The 18,205-nt window shown below is 41.2% G+C and overlaps 1 long non-coding RNA gene across 1 annotated transcript; it reads right to left on the reverse strand.

The window, feature by feature from the left end:
• Positions 1–1,249: 1,249 nt before the first annotated feature.
• On the reverse strand, positions 1,250–12,807 carry LOC138407722 (uncharacterized). Its single transcript, XR_011243160.1, has 3 exons — positions 12,484–12,807; positions 12,138–12,263; positions 1,250–3,204 (listed from the first exon to the last, which is right to left on the reverse strand). It is a non-coding gene; the product is annotated as an uncharacterized lncRNA (long non-coding RNA).
• Positions 12,808–18,205: the final 5,398 nt, after the last annotated feature.

Below are 18,205 nucleotides of genomic sequence, written 5' to 3' on the forward strand. Positions count from 1 at the left end.
TCTTCAGCACTCCCATCCTACCTGTCTCTGTATGTAGGTCACTTGGGCTTTTTCAGGCATATGAGCAGCGGAGGGTGTAGAGACTCACCTCTGAAGGACATTCGCAGTTTTATTATTGCACGGCGCGACTTCCACGCTGAGCCCCGTCTTCATATGCATCATACGTTGGCATTTATTAGTGCCATGCACTAAGTACAGGCCATGTTATTGAATTTGAATATCAGCTCCTAGCCACATTCGTGGGCCATAGAAATATATTATATTAAGATGAAGCAATCTCATTTAATAACACCCAAACTAATAAAAGGAAAGCAGATTGAAAATTAAATTTATGAATATTGCTTGGCAGCAGGAGCGATCCAAAAAAGCTAAGCTTGGTCTGTCATATGCAGATATTTCTCTGGATGTGAGCTCAGGTGTTGGGAGAAATTTCCAGCCGTCCTCCCATGAGTATCGTGTTCCTCTTTTTTTTTGTCTGTTTGTTTTCAGAAGTAGAAAGACGTGCTGGTGGATACTTCAGTCTACGTGGACAAGTGTTTTGATAAAATAAAACAGCAGTGATATGATTATTATTCTCCCATGTGACAACACATCACACAGATAATGTGTCAAATGCAGGATGGAGCTGTGATAATTGACACTGCAACTTTTTGATGCTCTTGTTATACTGTACCTGTGAGCTCAGCCTTTGTTTAGCACTGAGCACAATGCTGCTCGGTTTTGGAAATTAGCATTTTTTCTCTCTTGTTAAACTGAAGGTAAAATTTACTTGGCTAGCATCTTGAAAAGCCTTTCTTTCCTTTTTTCCCCCAAATCCTAAAACACTGGCTCTCTGAAGAGGCGTTCATCCAACAGTCGTCATATCAGTCTGCGCCAGAGCCTCGCAGCTCAAATTATGGAATGCCACGTCTTCACTTTATTGACTCCGCTTCACACAAGACCATAATTTTCCCTCTTGTGTCGTTGATGGACAACATTCTGTCGGTCAGTGTTTCACTGTTTAGTGTATGTGTGTGTGCATGTGTGTGTGTGTACAGCAGCCTTTTGCCAAGACATCCGACAGGCCCGGTCCATCTGTGTGTAAATGTTGACTCCCGGCGGAGCCGTGACTGTCACTCATTGCCCAGCCAGCCCAGTGCCAGGCATTGATCGCTACATATATCTTGCTCTGTACTTCCCAAACCTTCATCAACAGATGCGGCTGCAGAATTGATTAGCGGCGAGTCAATGACCAAATCTCTTTGGAAACATTTTTATTTATGTGTGTGTTTATGTGGATAGCTTAGAGGGCCATTAGCAGGATTACCTTTGAGGCTTGGCTGAACAACAGATGTTCAAGGACGACTCAATCAATTTGACTTACAAGAGGCTGCAGTTGCAGGAAACAAGTGATAAGTCTGTGGAGGAGCAGGGGAGGAGGGGGGCTTAAATAAAAACAGTTCAGTCTGGTGATACACAGGTACAGCAGAATTAGACTTACAGTAGGTCCATTATTTAGAGTGAGATCATTGACCGGTTTCCAACGACTAAAACACACAGTTAATGATTTGAAGTTCTCCTGACGTTTACAAGATGATCATAAGATATGTGTGGGGCTGTTTTAACTATTGGCAGCTTTAAGCAATTGAAGCATTAACTTGAGCTTGTTGAAGCAATAACTTAAACTCATGCATTTGTTATATACAAATACAGGATATAGTTTTTATTAAGTAAACACTTCTATCATAGCATATTAATTTATCACGATCTCAAATAAAAATAATTTAGCTGGATCAGACACAAACTTTTATCATTTAATGTGACAAATATATTTACAATGCAAAGCATAAACAAAAATGGGTTTCAGCCCAGGCTCAATTGCATGGGTATAAGGAAAACATTTTCAATATAAGCAGTGCCAGCTTCTAGAGAGGCCTGTTTTAATTTGTGCAAAGTAGTGCATTCAATTATACAAGAATCTATATTGAATTCAAATTAATGTTTGATATGGATATTTTTTTATTATATTTAAATAATCCCGATTCAGCACAAAATGTATTATTTCTCAGAGATCGTTCATTCTTTTCAATTTGCCCCATTCCTCTCATGAATCAAATGCTGAATAAATGTGTTGCAGTGACTCACGATCTGCCTTTGAAGTCCGTGCTTATGCTTCCTTATCTGCAAACTTATTAAAATTAAGTCGGAACACAAAATGGTATTTAAAAAGTTTAAGTGAAACAATTTGCATTGGGAGTGTGTGAAAATGCTAATGTGTTCTTTCACTAAGCCTCACAATCACTGTCATCCATTTTGAGCGCTGATTGTTTTCCGCATGGATGCCTTCATTCATTATTGCAAAATTATAAACATAAAGAATATCTCTGTATTAATATTTCTGCTTTTTGTAAAAGCTCAATCAACCATAATGTCCTAATTTTTTCTCTGTGAACCTCATTTTATATTATCTCACTACTCAAGAAATGGATGTCCCAAAAGGGATTTATTTCATTTATCGGGATTATTGAATTAAATTAAACTAGACACTTACCGCAAGCTGAGGAGAGGTACCTTATCCACTTAAAAGGTAGGCCTGCTCATCACTGCTATTTAGGCAAACACATTAGGCAGCAAATGACTTTTGTTGGCTGAGTCTAGGTTACTGCATAATTCATTTGTTCATTAAGGAAAAGCATTGAAAGTGCTTGAGGTAAGTGGAAAAGGTCATGTATTGAATGGATCTTTAATTAAGCTACTTTACAACCACAGTTACACGAATGATGACATATGCATCGTGTTTGTTTACATGCAAAATCAGTATGGAAAAGGAACAAGCAAGAACGAAATTATGAAAAAGAATAGGTGAAATTAATTTGACCCAGTTATTTGAAATAAAATATAATCACCACCAAAACAATAGAGATTAGGTATAAAAAGATGTTACTGTGTGTGATTATAATGTGCATTTGGTTTTATAATCATGCTATCATTTCTGTTTTTTTATTTTTATTTGACACAATATCAATTTCACATGTCTGTTTTAAGAATATTTAGTCTCAGAAGAGCAAAGTCTGCAGAGATCTCAAAGAGCCTGCCTGTCATTGTTGTGTTGAGCAGCAGATGGCAGGCTGTTTCCACTGATGAACCGTCTCCAGACACGAGCACATGCTGAACTTCTGTACCCCGTCGCTGTGATGTTGGCTTCCCAGATCTCGGTGCGCTTGCCTGTGAAATGCATTCCCATTAAAAAGGCATTTTTAAAGCCAACACCAGTGCTATAACAATCATCTCCCTGAAGCCAAGCCTCCACACCCGGGAGCTCAGCACCGCCACACAGGCGGACATGTGGCGGCTGCCACAAACAAAAGCCCCGTATTCTTCTCCCCATTCCTTTTTCCCTAACTCTCCACGTGGTTACAGGCCGGCCTGCCAGGGGCAATTACACCCACAACCCAGTGTGTGAGGTCCCACGGAGCCCCCAGTCACCACTAACAAGATCAAGGCTAACTCCCTATCACATACACAGTATAGACATACACCTGCATGTGTGTGTGCAAACACTGTGTCCCCTCTCTCTTCACTCAGCCTTTCTCCCTCTCTCATACACACGCACTCTGGCATGCTCGGAAATTATAACACATTTTGAGTGGCTGTGGAAAGTATAGCTTTTTTAAGAGCAACAAAAATAACACAGTGACTGTCACGCTGTCAGACAAGGCTGTTTCATTTCAGTGTATGTCACTGAGTGCAAGACTTTGTCTTGGTGACACTGCGGCATAATGCGTCAATATGTTCCAGTGTTATACATAAAACATACTGTATATACTTAGTCATGTGACAAGCTGAAACCAAAAAACAGAGTCAAAAGTGAGTAAGGCTCAGTTTTAGGGAAGTTCTTAAAGGAAGTTCTTAAAAATGATTTATATTCATTTATACTCCCTGTCCTTAAATATGGAGAATCTGATCTGCAAAACATTTACCACACTGCCCAGCATGGACTTCTTTATGTCTTGCAACAAGTACTAAAATCTATTTCAACCCTGTGCATTCAGATGTTCTGAAGGAGTTTCTCGTTTTCAAACATAGGTATATGATTTTAGAAGGACACTCTTCATTCATTGCATCTGAAACATTCACTGCTGGTAACAATGGTTCCCAGTTCACCCTCCTTATTAAACCCTGCCTAGACAAACAGGCTGGATTGGTGACCGGTGAGAGAAACCCTACTCTTGTACCCTGATACAGCCATCAATACCCATGAGGCCGTGTGTCAGGCAGCAAGCAGCTTCAACTGAGGTTCACATGCTTCCTATGATACCTCAGTGAGAGCTCATGCTTCATGTCCTCACACCAAGCACTGATGTGGCAGCTTGCTAAATAATTTGTGCTTCTTTAACGGGGTCATTGGATAGAGAATCTGGTCTTTCAATAATTAATTGAGACACAGTCTAAGCAGCCGACTTCTGTTTCCTTCTCGCTTCAGCCAGATTGTCTGCCGCTGTCCCCCGCATTCATACTCACTTGCCGTCTAATTCATCTGGATTGGAACCTGCATCACAATAGCGCTGTAGGCAGACTGGTGTTAGGAGGATTGTGTCCTGAGTGTAACCCACAGGATCTCAAAAAAGAAAACCACACACAGCCGCAGAATCTATTTTCAATTTGTGGATAAAAATAAAACAAGCCCATTACCACCACAGCTTTGTTTAGAAACATAATTGTTTTTCATTATTCTGTGCACAATTGATACTTACAGTGTAGGTTGAAAGAGGCGCAGTTGTGCGAGTGAGTGTGAAAATTAGAACTTTTATTGATACTGCTGTATCTCAGATCTGATTCTTACAAATGCTGAGTGATGAAAGCCTGATTGTCCGTCTGTCTCTTTGAATACTAATGCCAATTATATGGAGCTAACCAGGATATTCAGGTTTCTGTGGGATTTAACCAATTGGGAGAACTCCTAAATCCTGGGCACTTTTAAGGAATGGTTTAACATTTTGGGGAAAATGTTTGTTTGCTTGATTTGACAAAGATAGAAAAATGTGTACCACTCTTATGATAAAGGCTACCTCGAGCAGCCAGTTAGCTTAGCTTAGCACAAAGAGTGGAAACAATGGGAGGCAGCTAGCCTGGCTCTCTCCTAATGTAGCTGTACATTACACTATAGTATAATTACCACATTACATAGTATTTGTTTAGCCTGTACATAAATCTAAGTCTTAAAACCTGCAACTCACCATTTGACAATGCGCCATGGTTGCTGGGCAACTTTTGCTGTAACTCCAGGAAGTTACCGCTATCAGCAAATGTGTTGGTTATTCAGTGATTTAAATAATCAAAGTTCCCTAATATATAAAAAAATTGTTGCCGTTTCCAGTCTGTGTTAAGCTAAACTAAACTTGCTGCTAGCTGTAACTTTATTATTACCTGGTATATATGAAAGTGAGAGAGAGGCCTATTTCTCAAAATACATTACTTTTGCTTTAACTACCACTAAAGGTCCTTCAAGTAAGGCACTGATTTTTTAGTTTGATTGCTGAAACTGTGTATCCAGTCCTTCCTTGTCTAAAAACCTTTATTCAAAATGCCCTACAGTACTTTGAGTGCATGAGTGTTGAGTGTGAGTGGCCCCAGTGGGAATCACACATAAATCTTGCAGTTTTAGTGGCATGCTAGCGGTGTAGTCGTTGGGAAATCAGACACCAACAGCCAGACACATGTCAACGAGGCTTAGCTCCATTATTTCGTCCCACAGAACCAGGACTCTGATTCTTGTGTGTGCATTCCTCAAATACTTTCCCATCACAGCAAATCCTGCTCACACTTAGCTGTCCTTGTGCTCATCTCTGATAGCCTTCCACATGTATTCAAATCCTCACATTGATTTACTCTCATATTTTGTAGCTCTACAGTTGTTTTGAAGGAATGGTATTTGACCAGGGCAGATACTTTAGGATTGTACCCCGTGGTCGTCAGGGTCTGTGTCCTTTCAGTGGAGGCATGATGGATAGGGCTAAGTCTGAGGTGCATGGTAAAAAATGACCGTAAGAGATAGAGCTCTTTCAAAAAAATATGCCAAGACTGACACTTAGCCCTTAATCATCTCTGTGTCTGCAGGGATCCCCTGTACTTTTGTGTCTATTGCAGATAATGGTCTTTCCTTACTTGACAGCATGTCTTTTCCGAGCTGGAGCTCTGTAACCAATGCTTAAGTGTATCAGGGTGACAAAGCGTTGCTAGATTCGGCAGTGTCACGGCTCATCATGTAGTGACAATGCTGACAGCTGTGGTGTTAAGACAGGGAGGCTGTTGAATGGAGTTAGACTAGATTCTTGTGCAGTAGACCCAACTTCCATCACAATGCCTTCCCTAAGGATCAGGCTGCAATGTGCAATCCAACAACACCAGCTGGAACCACTGGAAGACAGGGAGGGGAAGTAATGGAAATCTTGGAGTGCAAACCAAAATGCTGCTTCAGTTATTGGAACGCATGGGTGCTTGTGTGTCAGGAGAAAAACCAGAGGCAAAAAGAGTACAAGAATGACAATGTTTTTTTGTGGGATAGATCTCTCACGCGCTATAAAGGCTGGCAGGCTGTCCAAGTGTACTGGCTCATTCCTTAGAAAAACTGTGAGGAAAAAGTCCCAGCCATCAGATATAACCGCACCATCTTGAATCTGTCCAATCCCATCAGCCCTCTTCTATGAGCCTGTCGGAGGAGACACGGCCTTGCCAGACCCTCTGCTAGTTTTAAGGGACTTCCTGTTTGTTGAAAACAGTACCGACAAATTGTATAATGACAAATGGTGGCCCAAACATCGTGGGAGCATGCTGTCTTGGGACCTCAAGCTCAGTTGCAACTAATTTTGTCTCAACCCCAAAACAAGCAGAACAACATGACAATGACCAGGCTTTGTCTGTTTCCACGCAAAAATGGCCTCTGAGGTTTGGCTAGATGTGAAGGGAGCTATACTTGTACTTATCCACTTTCTGCTGGGCTTTGAACAGTTTTCAGACTACTTTCATTCAACATGACTGAGAGATGCACATTTTATTCTCCATTTTTGCATTTATGTTATGTAGCTGAGGACAGTGTACTCGTGGTTTTGGTGTCATGGAGCGGGTGAGGCACCTCAATACTCACTGGATTGCAGTGTTTACGGTATAAAGCTGATCACGACCTGGGATTACTGTCATTCTCTATAAGAAATAAAGACAGGAAGAAATGCTGTGTGAGTGATGTTCCCAGCTGTCTTTCCATTCAGCTATATCAAATGAAACAATCTTGCCTCTGTACTGAGCTGGTGATATCTTGAAATTCAGTTTCTTAAACTTTAACATGGAGGGCCAATGTAAAACGCTTTACCTGGGGGATAATATCAAGTTTTTATATTGCCAGGTAGTCAGATGTTAGGAAAAATGATTGAATGAATAGCCTAAAAAGATGGTAATGACTATGCCTAAGAGGTGCTGGGACATGTACTTTAGATTTTCACCTGTCTACTCTAGATTTTCACCTTTTTTTTCACAAACTCTCTAACCAGTAGTTTTTCGACTACACTTTGGTAAAAAAAAAGTTTAGTTGCACTTATATGGCACTTACATGTAGCACTTGTACTTTGGCTTTTTTGAAGAAAATTGTACTTACTTGATTCTTGTTCTGAGTTTGTTCCCCCACGGTTGAATGCACTTATTGTAAGTCACTTTGGACAAAAGTGTCAGCTGAATGTAATGTAATGTTTTATTGACGATTGATGAGATCATTTGCTATTTCTTCTCATCTTAACTCACTGTACAATATGGACAACATTGGAAAAGTTTTGACTTGGTTTGAATCTTATCTAACTAGCCTCTGTCTTTCTCGGCTAGGGGGCAGTAGCTCAGTCCATAGAGATTTGGGTGGCCGGTCCAAGTCCAGCATGGACTAAAAGTATGGGAGGTGGACTGGTAGCTGGAGAAGTGCCTGGGCACTGCTGAGGTGCCCTTGAGCAAGGCACCAAACCCCCCAATTGCTCGCAGGGAGCTTCTCCGGGGGCTGCCTATCACTGTAACATCTCTCTCCATATTTGCATGTCTATGAGCCCTTTGTGTGTGTGTGGGATTGTGGGTTAAAAACTGCATGTATAAATAAAAAATGAGTGTAAAAAGAATTTCCACCTTGGGGGATCAATAAAGTATATCTTCTTCTACGGGTCTGTTATGGCATGTATCCATATAGTGTTTGTCCAGCTGAAAAGTGCTGGCAGGGCGTTGGGGACACACAAGTTATTTTTTACCAGGATGACTTCCTGCCACCATCTGATCTGTTGCCAGAAAATATTCTCCTGGATCAAAATAAAGTCACTAGTTCTTGCCTACATAGTGACTTGTGGAGCTGCCCCCAGTTACTTGAACTCAATCATATGGCCTTATGCTCATTATGCCCCATAGTCAAGATACATCATCTGGAGTTGCTATCCCTGCACACAAGGCGATCACAGTTCTCATTTGTCGTTCCCTGATGGTAGTAAAAACTACCAAGTTATTTTAAAGCAGGGGCATCTCACTCCATCTCCAAGAATACCTCTCAGCCTAACTTGCATATACTGTGTGTACATGCAGTTCTTTCTTTCCCCATAATCTCCTTCACTTAGTCTTATTTCACAGCATTTAACAATTACAACAAGGTCTCCCACTGTACTGAAGGTTTATTGTTGTCCTTCAGTTGGATGTTGCTCAGGATAAAAGCATCTGCCAAATAAATAAATTATGTAAATGCTAAGAAGATGTGGTTTTGCCTTTTTTGGAGATGTCAAATGGTTTTGACTGCCTTTGTTGGAGGTTTGAGGAGTAATGAAAGCCATCTTTACATCTAACAATTTAATATTGACATATACCTTTAACTCATATTTTTATAATCACCCCATGTATGAGTTTAAAAATTGAAGATGTCTAAAATGCATGAGGTCTAAGTGTCTGAATCATTTCTGATATGGCAACAATACAAATGTGCAAATCTCTCCTTTGCCCACCACATCAGGACTTCTGTACCACAAAACGTCTTCAAATGCCTCATGTATGTTTTAACAGGCCTCTGTAATGATGTTGCTGACTGAGTGCTTATATTTGGCTGCTCAACTTTGTCGCTGAACAGTAATGAATGTTGAGGTAATCTATTTCATCCCCTGACCATTAGCAGGCTGTGAACACTCTCTAATACCAGTCTGGCCCTCATTTTCCGGGCCTCTGATCGCACAGAGCACTGGGCACCTAATTCGCTCAATGAAATGGGGCTCCTGATTACTGGGGCAGGGATTTAATATATCACGGAAAATTAGGTCGATTTTAATAAATTACCCATCCCACTGAAGGGTCCACATATGCTTTGGTGGAGGAGGGGCTGTTTTTCCGGTGGGAGGACTAGTTGTTTAAATACGTGTATTAGGATGCGAGTGAGGGGGGATGAGTTGGCTAGAGGGTGCCCCCACCCAAATAAAGGATGTCAGCACTTTCTAGTTGCCTAGTGACTTTGGAGTCCTTGTAAACCTGGAGCAATTAAAGCTTTGGTTTTATCTTAAGTCATCCTAATGGACTGTACAGGCTGCTACCTCCACATCTAAATAATCTATATTCATGCCTGGACCTCCCAAAAAGCCACTAGTCCTTCCTTTGGCACACTGCAACTTGTCACACAATGCCTGAGTAAATAAAATATGAGTTAGTACATTTTCACCATGTAGCACAGGGTGTATTTTACTTTTATGGCAGCACATTCTGCTCATGATGGAGGGTGAGCGCGAAAGAAGTCGAAATGCCTCCATAAATCATTCCTTGCGTTCTACCTCAAAAATAGTGCTCATATGATAAATGCGAGTTTACTGGAAGCATTTTAACTCTGAACAATGAGTCTGTGTGTGTATATGTTTGTGTGTGTGTGTCTGTGTGTGACAAATCTGGAAGCATTTTATGGTCAGCCGCAGAGGCCTCTGTGATTGGACAAGCCATGTCACTCCTGGTCTTAAAAGGCTTTGCACAACAGCGAGGGCATCCGCGAGTCATCCTGCCATTTGTGGGATGAACAAATTCCACAGGATTCACCACACAGTTCATTTCTATCCAAACTGCTTATTGTATCTTCAGGCGTTTGCAGACACATGATTCATCTTGGTAATTTGTGATTGTGGTCCATGATCAATACCCATGGCTTTCTGGAGCTTCACACTGATAAATCTGGAAATGGATTTGTCAGTGTTGGAGAAAGATAACTTTGAATCACATCACTAATGTTTTAATGTGTGAGTATAAAGGGAAGTACAGCCTGTGAACTTCATAATTTTGCTGCCTGAAATGACTTGGACTGTACACAGTATATACTCCTGTGGCATAAGTTACACATTCCCTCAGCTCAGTGAAAATTTCACAGTCACATCATCTACTATTTCCTGGACAGATTTAGATTTTACCCTTATACTGGCTTCTTCCTTTTGGCTCATTGCCTATTCCCCTTTCTCTCCTCTGCTCTACTAATGTTAGAATCCTTTTCCCTGTCTCTTTTTTTACTGTCCATCATTTCACTGCAGGCATCTTTCACATCATTACAATCACTCTGTACTTGTTACTTTCTAAAAATCTTTACACTGATTTTTTTTCTTAGCACTTTTGTCTAGCTGGCAGTCATTGTTTTGATTTGTTTGTTCGACCTCATAAAGTTAATATTGTATTCCATAGTAACATGTAGCAATAATTGTATTTATTTGCTGTTGTGTCTCTCTTCTTTATGTGTTTACTGGCTAGTGGCTAACTTTGTTCATCTGCTCTTTGTTGCAGGGCAGCAAGTGGGTTCATTATTATTATTATTATTATTATTATTATTATTTTGCTGAAATTCACTTCCAGCTACATCCAGAAACAAAGTTGACAAGGAGCTGGGTTCTATAGCTCAAACTATTATTATCTCTACAAGTCTCTCTAAAATCTCTACTAGCAATATTTAGACATTACAGAAAAGTTTATTGGAAATGTATTTGGATTTAAATTGGGTAGGAGCACATGTAAAATACTAAACATGTAACAGTACTGTAAGTTTTATTAATCACTGTAAAATGCAGTACATATCAGGCAAGCAATTGTGGTATTGAGTTGATGGTACTGGAGCTTCAGGCCGACATAAATTGCTTAAATTATAAATTACAGTAACCGTCCCCCCTAAACTATGAGCAAAAAAGCAATCAATTGTTGTAGAGTGAAGGGTAAATATATATCATTATGTAAACTCAGGTCAGAGAACAGAAGTAAATGACTAGAGGTTTTAAATGTCAAGGTATTTGAATAGATACAGTCTTGAAATAAAAATTACTTGAGTAATATGTTTACATATTATTTCCTCTTGCTGGTGGATGTTTTAGTGGAGTGTTTGTCATAAGCTCTGTGAAAGGCACGCAGGGCTTCCAGAATTCCTCATATCTCCACATTGCTCCTTCTGTATTTCACAAACCCACTCCAAACAACCCCCCTCCGTCACCATTCAAGATAAATATGAAACCAAAAGGAGAAATTCATGCTTGAAGCAAGGGAACTAATCTCCCTCCTGCCTGTTTCACTCCTCTGTGTTTAATTGATAGAAAATGCACGCATCAAAGAAAAAGCACACTGAGATTTAATGGGCATAAAATGGACATTAGCATTTTAAAGAGGTGGATTAACACATTAATCCCAGCAATTTTCATCCAGCATTTCCAATGAGATCGTCACAGCGCGCAGGCTCCTAATGGGGCTTAACTGGCTTTTTGCTTTAGTGCTGCTCTCAGGGATAACAGCAAAACTTTTAGTTTTTGGAGATCGGAAGACGAAGGAGCTTAATTTGTATGACGGCTCTTTCAGAAGTGAGCTTTTGCTTCCAAGAGAAAAGACGTTCACATGACACATTACACAAGTTGCAACAGTGCCATGGATGTACTCTGGGTTTGTGTGGAGGAGAGACACTGAAGAGATGTGGGGTTTCAGATGGTGAAATTGCCCATGCTGGAGAAGGGGTAATCAAAGGGGCTGTTGTTAAAAGAACATCATGGAGTTGACTTTTTCATCCATGCTGAACATGTGTGGTTTTGCAAGAAGAGGCGCACGGGGTTGTTAAGCACAATCACTGCACATACAATAGAAGTTCGAGAACATGACTTTACCATGATATGGGGGCGCTGGGGGGCCTCCACGCTGCTGGGTCTCTCTCTTTACGATCAAAGCACGTCCCAATGTGCTCACCATCCAGCCAGATGAAACTCATTTGGACTGATTTTCTGAGAAGCGATCTAGAAATACACAATGGTTTCAGACTCCCGACACCCGACCTCAAAGGTAGAGAATGCACCGCTGCGGATTGTCTTTACATACGACTTGTCAAACCCAAGAAAGGAAGTGGTTGCCACTTTGGTCCCAGAGGAGCGTTGCTTGTGTTACATGTGTGAGGGACAAACTCATGATGAGCACACGCAGCCTGCACTTTATGTATATATTCACACTCATACTCACACAGACACATCGAGCCAGCACGAGCCATCATCTGTGACACAAACCCTCAGTGGCAGTGTTTAGGCTACACCGAGCTCTCTTGATGCAACGTGTCCCATCCAATGGTGCGCACTTTCATTTCCATCCCCGCGCGGCTGCTCCTCCCTTTTGTTCGAGTCATTTACACCGCAGTTTATGCGCGCACAACATGCGGGCCCCGCTGTACCTCCATGCAAAGAGATTGTAATGTAGGTCATCAAACAGAGCTGACTGGGAGAATGCTGTTGTTTGTGAGCGGCAAGCCAGCCTCCAGAGTAAAGGACTTGATGTGAAAGGAGGGGTGTAAAAAAACAACAGAGGGGAAAAGAACACAATGGAACAAACAAAAGCTTCTTCGACAAACTGTTAAAACGTAGAGTGTGTCTGTTTTGGGTGTTGTCACTGGTGGGTAGAGGTATGGAAATACAGAAACACTGCTTTCTCTCTCTCACTCTCCTCCCAGCTCATGTTCTCTGGTGAATAGTTTATGCTCTGTACCTTCTATTCACCTCTCCTGTACTTTCCGTCCCATTATCACTCCAACATGAGATTGCACTCAAGACATTGTTGGAATTTTTGATAACATGAATTGTGAAACTGAAACACTGTTTTGAATTAATAAACAACAGAGTCTGGAGCTCTTAGAGCGGAATCCACCCTTTTCCTTCCTCTTGCCGTATTATTAGCGATATTACTTTTTCATCTTCTGCCTGTTGTCCGGTACCATCTGAGTAATATTAGAGAAAGCTCTCAGCTTCCTGGACGGGACTCGGGGATGGGTGTTTCCTGAAACATGCTCTGGCAGGGTGCTGTGATTTGAGTCGCTCCTGAATGTGCAACACAAATGAAATCTGAAAAGACAGGCTAGACTCAAAGCATGGTTTCCCTGTTCTCTCAGCTACTTTTGTTTAAAAAAGCCTGTGACATAGGTGCTGTGATATGTCTGACCTCTGGCCTAGATCAGGATCAGAGTGGATACACGGCATTCGCTGAGCACTCTTATACTGCACTGGACACAGATAGAACAGGCTCTTTGGCCAACCATGAATTTATGGTAGTTTTATAAGTTCCTTGTCCCTCTGCCATAACCTCACAATTCCCCAACTAACACATAGCCTTCTATCAGCCTTTTATTTTCAACATGTTTACTAGATAACGACAAAGACCCCCTCAACCTTCTCTGTGAGAGATAATGTGCACATTCCTATGACAAACGGCTGCCATGGTCAGTGGCTTCTTGCCATACAAACACACACACACACACACACACACACAAACGCTTTATAGTGATCCAAAATGTCAATAACAAAAAACAAAAAAAACCTGTTTCTTCCTTAGTACAAATCTAAACTCACTGATCAATTCCTTTTGTTACCACCTTTTCTGTGAAGTTCTCATTAAGGACTCCCTCTATGTAAACACAACTTAATTAATGTTGAAACCTCAAATGGAAAAAGTCTGGTTTTGATCAGTGAGAGAAAGAAAACATGGATGCAGGAAAATGTTCACCCGGGGCTAACTATGGCCAGAATTTGAAACACTATCAAAGACCTGGTCTTACTTCATCCCTTGAGAATAATTACACTTACTGTATCTGCTGCTCGGCCTGATTCGTGTTAGCAGCTTGAGGGACGGCCAAGGCACTTGGACGAAAAGGACAGAAATTTATAGTGCGGTGCTTGTCTTTTCATTTGCCTTGGCCAGGCTTTTGACAGCCTCAAAACGCTGGTAAGCTCAGACACTTTGAACCGTACGATAAGGATCAACTCAAGTCAGACATATGCTAGGCTGAGAGGAATCCAATTTTACAAGAGGGCTCTCAAAAGAAATGCGACATCCGTAATTGAATATAGAGTACCCTGATAAAGTGATCAAAGCATGGAGCTTGCAAAGTTAATGAAAATAAATAAAGCTAAAACATTACATTTGTCTATGGTGACAGAAGGGTTTAACAGGATGCTGTTTTATGCTTTGTGCTGAGACCTGTCTTTTAATAAGGATCGTAACGAGAGGTTTCCTTTTTCAAAATCAAAAGCCTGCAAACAGGACAGAATTTGATTAGGACGGTCGGCTCTGTTCTATGTGCATGTACACACATGCACGGATATGAGAGTGTGGAATAGATCCATCCATTCCTGATGTGGCTCCCAGCAGTCGACAGCGCTGCCAACCGTTGTCATTTTCTGGCAGCCAGATTACTCTTGGGGTGGCATTTTCACAGTTGTCAAGTGAGGATTTAATGGCCAATTATCCTCAGATAAATATATCTCTGCTGAGGAGAGGGAGCCATCGTAGGAGTGGGAGACTATCGCTTCTAATTGTGGGCTAAAGAAAGAGAAAAACATGTCTGGTCAAAGCCTCCAGAGACTGGCCGACTTCCTATATCCCAATGCTGCCACTTCATCATCACCCAAGAAGGGAGTTGGATCCCTTAAAATAAAATCCACTGTATTGTAAATTGTGTGTTATGCTTACAGCACAAAGTACATGCCGTCGTTAAACAGGGTGTCGCCATCCTTGCTTTGACCAGAGCCTTGCTGTCCATTGCTCTTTTCTTCCCCTGCTGGCGTTCGTGACAGGAAGGGAAATCGCTCAGTGAGGACACTGCTGAGGCCAGTGTGATGACGGAAACACTACAGGATTGATGGGATTATAGAATGAAAACACTGAAAAGAAAATGTAGCACTTTACTGCTATAGGCTACTGAGGTGATGTCAAGGTAAACACTTGAAGATGAGGAATAAGATTTTCTGAAAATGTTACAGTAAGATTAATTTAAAATATTAACATAAAAATGTACCCCCCCCCCCCAAAAAAAGTCAAATCATGCTGAAACTGAATTTGTTTAACTTTTATTCAAATTTTATTCACTCCACATTTCATTTACACCATCTGCAACTTCACCTTAGTCACAGAGATCTTCACTAATAACTCCTAACTATACTGTTTGGCTCATACTGGTTTCCCCAAAGGAACTGTGTATGCTTTTATTTGAGAGGCAGCAGCGATAGAAACAAGCTGGTTTCAGGCTCAGGCATTATACAGACATATGTCTCTGTTGCTGGCAGGTTTGCAGTGTGTAGATGTCAATGGGGATCGAGGCTAACAGGCTGAGTGGCCTGCACCGACGTCACCTCAGGTTAATGACAATGACAGTCTCAATCGCTGGTGTGGTTGAGAGGATTTAATGCTTCCCCTTTGGCACCAGGAAGTGCTGATAATGATGCTGGGTGGCACAGAGCGTGTCCCTTCTGACATCAGCAATGATTTAAACTCCTGCAATGGTGGACATATTCACATATATATATATATATACACACACACATAGGACGACATGCACACACTATTATGTCCAAATGGCGCCTCAAAAAACCTGCTGGAGTCTCTTTTTTTTCAACAAGGATAGCACACATTAATCAATAGCTAAGCCTGGCTGAGCAATACTCTGGTTTTTAACAGTATACTTGGGACATTATGGTAAAATCGAAAAATATGTCAAAACCTCATGAAGAAACCATGCACAGAAAACTGTGGCACTGCTGCAAAACAGACACAGAAAAACAACATGCTACATTCTTATCCGAACTGTGAATCACAAGTCAAAACTCCATTATGTCAAATAGCCTACTGGTTGCTTGACTTTATGTAAAAAATAATCATATGAATGCAGGGGTGACCATACACAGAGGGAAACAAAGGCCTACACGATTACAAAGGCTACAATTGATATAAAAAACCAGAGCCTTGTATTGCCCTCTAGAGATTTTATTGTCCTCTGAGGATATGGCATAGTTCTACACTTCTACCATCACTTCATGAACAAACCATAAACACTTAAAAAAACTATAATACAGAATTATATAGCGACCGAGCAGAAACCCCATGTATATGCACTATTTACATACTACTCTGTGTTTAAAGGTTCAACAGCCTGCAATTGTCACACATGCTCCTGCAGTCCAGCTCCTACTCACAATGCTTTGCCTTATGCTAAGCACAATAACACATCACCAAGGATATTGGAGGCATGAATGTGATGGCCATGGATAGATTTCAATAGATGTAATTGGCTTAAGTGACAGCACTGCTCAATTTTGTGCAGCATTTTTTTTAGCTAATAAGCTACCTTGCTAACCAGCTTTTAGATACAACCATGTGCGATGACCTGTACTACACATGTCACAGTCTAAGGATGTCAAACCAGGAGGCAGACATATTTAATGCACATGGCTCATTATTTCACATTGTAACATACAATTCAGTGGTGTTTAAAAAAAGAAAGAAAGAAGTCCAATTACATCTCAACATTAGGCTGTCACAATGCACATCAATGAGCTGCGAATGTATTTTGACTTATTAAGCTACTTTTTATGTCAATTACAGGACATCGTCTTGTACTGTTAAGCTAATATTAGCATAACTGTGTTTCATTCATTAAGGATGACATCTGAACTGTCGATGGAGAAAGATTAAGCGTATTTCTGTTAACTAACCAACTGTATCCATCATCGGTTGCTGGACATGTTTGCTAAAGGTTGCCCTAACCTAAAATGTCACATAATCTTCATTCTAACTGTGACGTATGCCATTCCTACCACTTGTAAACAATCCTCCGTGCAACTGATCAAAATCTAATTGAACATTTTTTTGCTCACACTAACTATTTCTACTCTCTAGCTTGTCTTTCCCTGCTCTCCTTCTTTTCTTCTCGTCTCCTTCCTCCACTCTTTATATTTACATTATCATCATTGACACTGTAATGACTGGTGTGATTATGCATGCGGACGGGGCTGTGAACGGGTGTGTTGACACGGTGTTGACAGGCTGGCGCGGTCACATCTCTCCCACTGTCTCAGGTGGGAGCTCTGGTTATGCACAGCCTTCATTTAGATTCGATTACAGTGATGCACGCCTTATGGGTGTCACTTCTCTTCCGCTTCACAATTTAGGGAGAAAGGATGGGCAGTAATTGTGCTACCTGGGTGCCGAAGCCCTGGTGGCAAATCAACCAGCGGGTGCACGGTGGCGCATCGTCTGGCTGCCTTTCCCCAGCTCATTTATTTGCCTCCAGTTGTCAATGTGGGAATATCACCTGGTGCAAATTAGCTAGCCGGGCTTTCAAGCAGCCACACTTCCCTTTCCTACCCACCCTGCCAGAGCGGTGCCTGTTTTGTTCAATTACACACCAGGTAGTTGTGATTAGCATGTAAAACTAGCATCTCCAGCAAGAGTACCAATGCACATAGAGTATATATGCACATATGTATACAATGCACAGCAGCATCACCACATTTTCTTCATTCCACACAATCCCCCTCGTTGATGCAGACCATTGTCTCATCTGGTTTTCCATCTGCTTTAAGCTTCCTACTTGCCTTTACACTGCTAAACAATAAGCTGAAAGAGGTGTTAATCTAATAAGTGACAAGATATACAATAAACTACATGTATACATTTCACATTACATCTGAGGCGTCTCTTCTTGAAGGCATTGCGGGTGAGCACATCATATTTATAAACAATACTAATATGTGACACGTGCCACTATGACATGTATTCCCAAAGTAAAAGAATCTGCTGGGAGCAGAGAGATCACAGATTCCTCCCCAGTCAACAGAGTGAATTCTCATCTAACCAGCTCCAAAGCCTTTGGGTATTGCATATTGTAAATAGCCAACAGCAGTGAAGTTATGTGGAACAGAAT

The sequence above is a fragment of the Paralichthys olivaceus genome, chromosome 1 (genome assembly GCF_024713975.1).
Source record: "Paralichthys olivaceus isolate ysfri-2021 chromosome 1, ASM2471397v2, whole genome shotgun sequence".
Taxonomy (NCBI): domain Eukaryota; kingdom Metazoa; phylum Chordata; class Actinopteri; order Pleuronectiformes; family Paralichthyidae; genus Paralichthys; species Paralichthys olivaceus.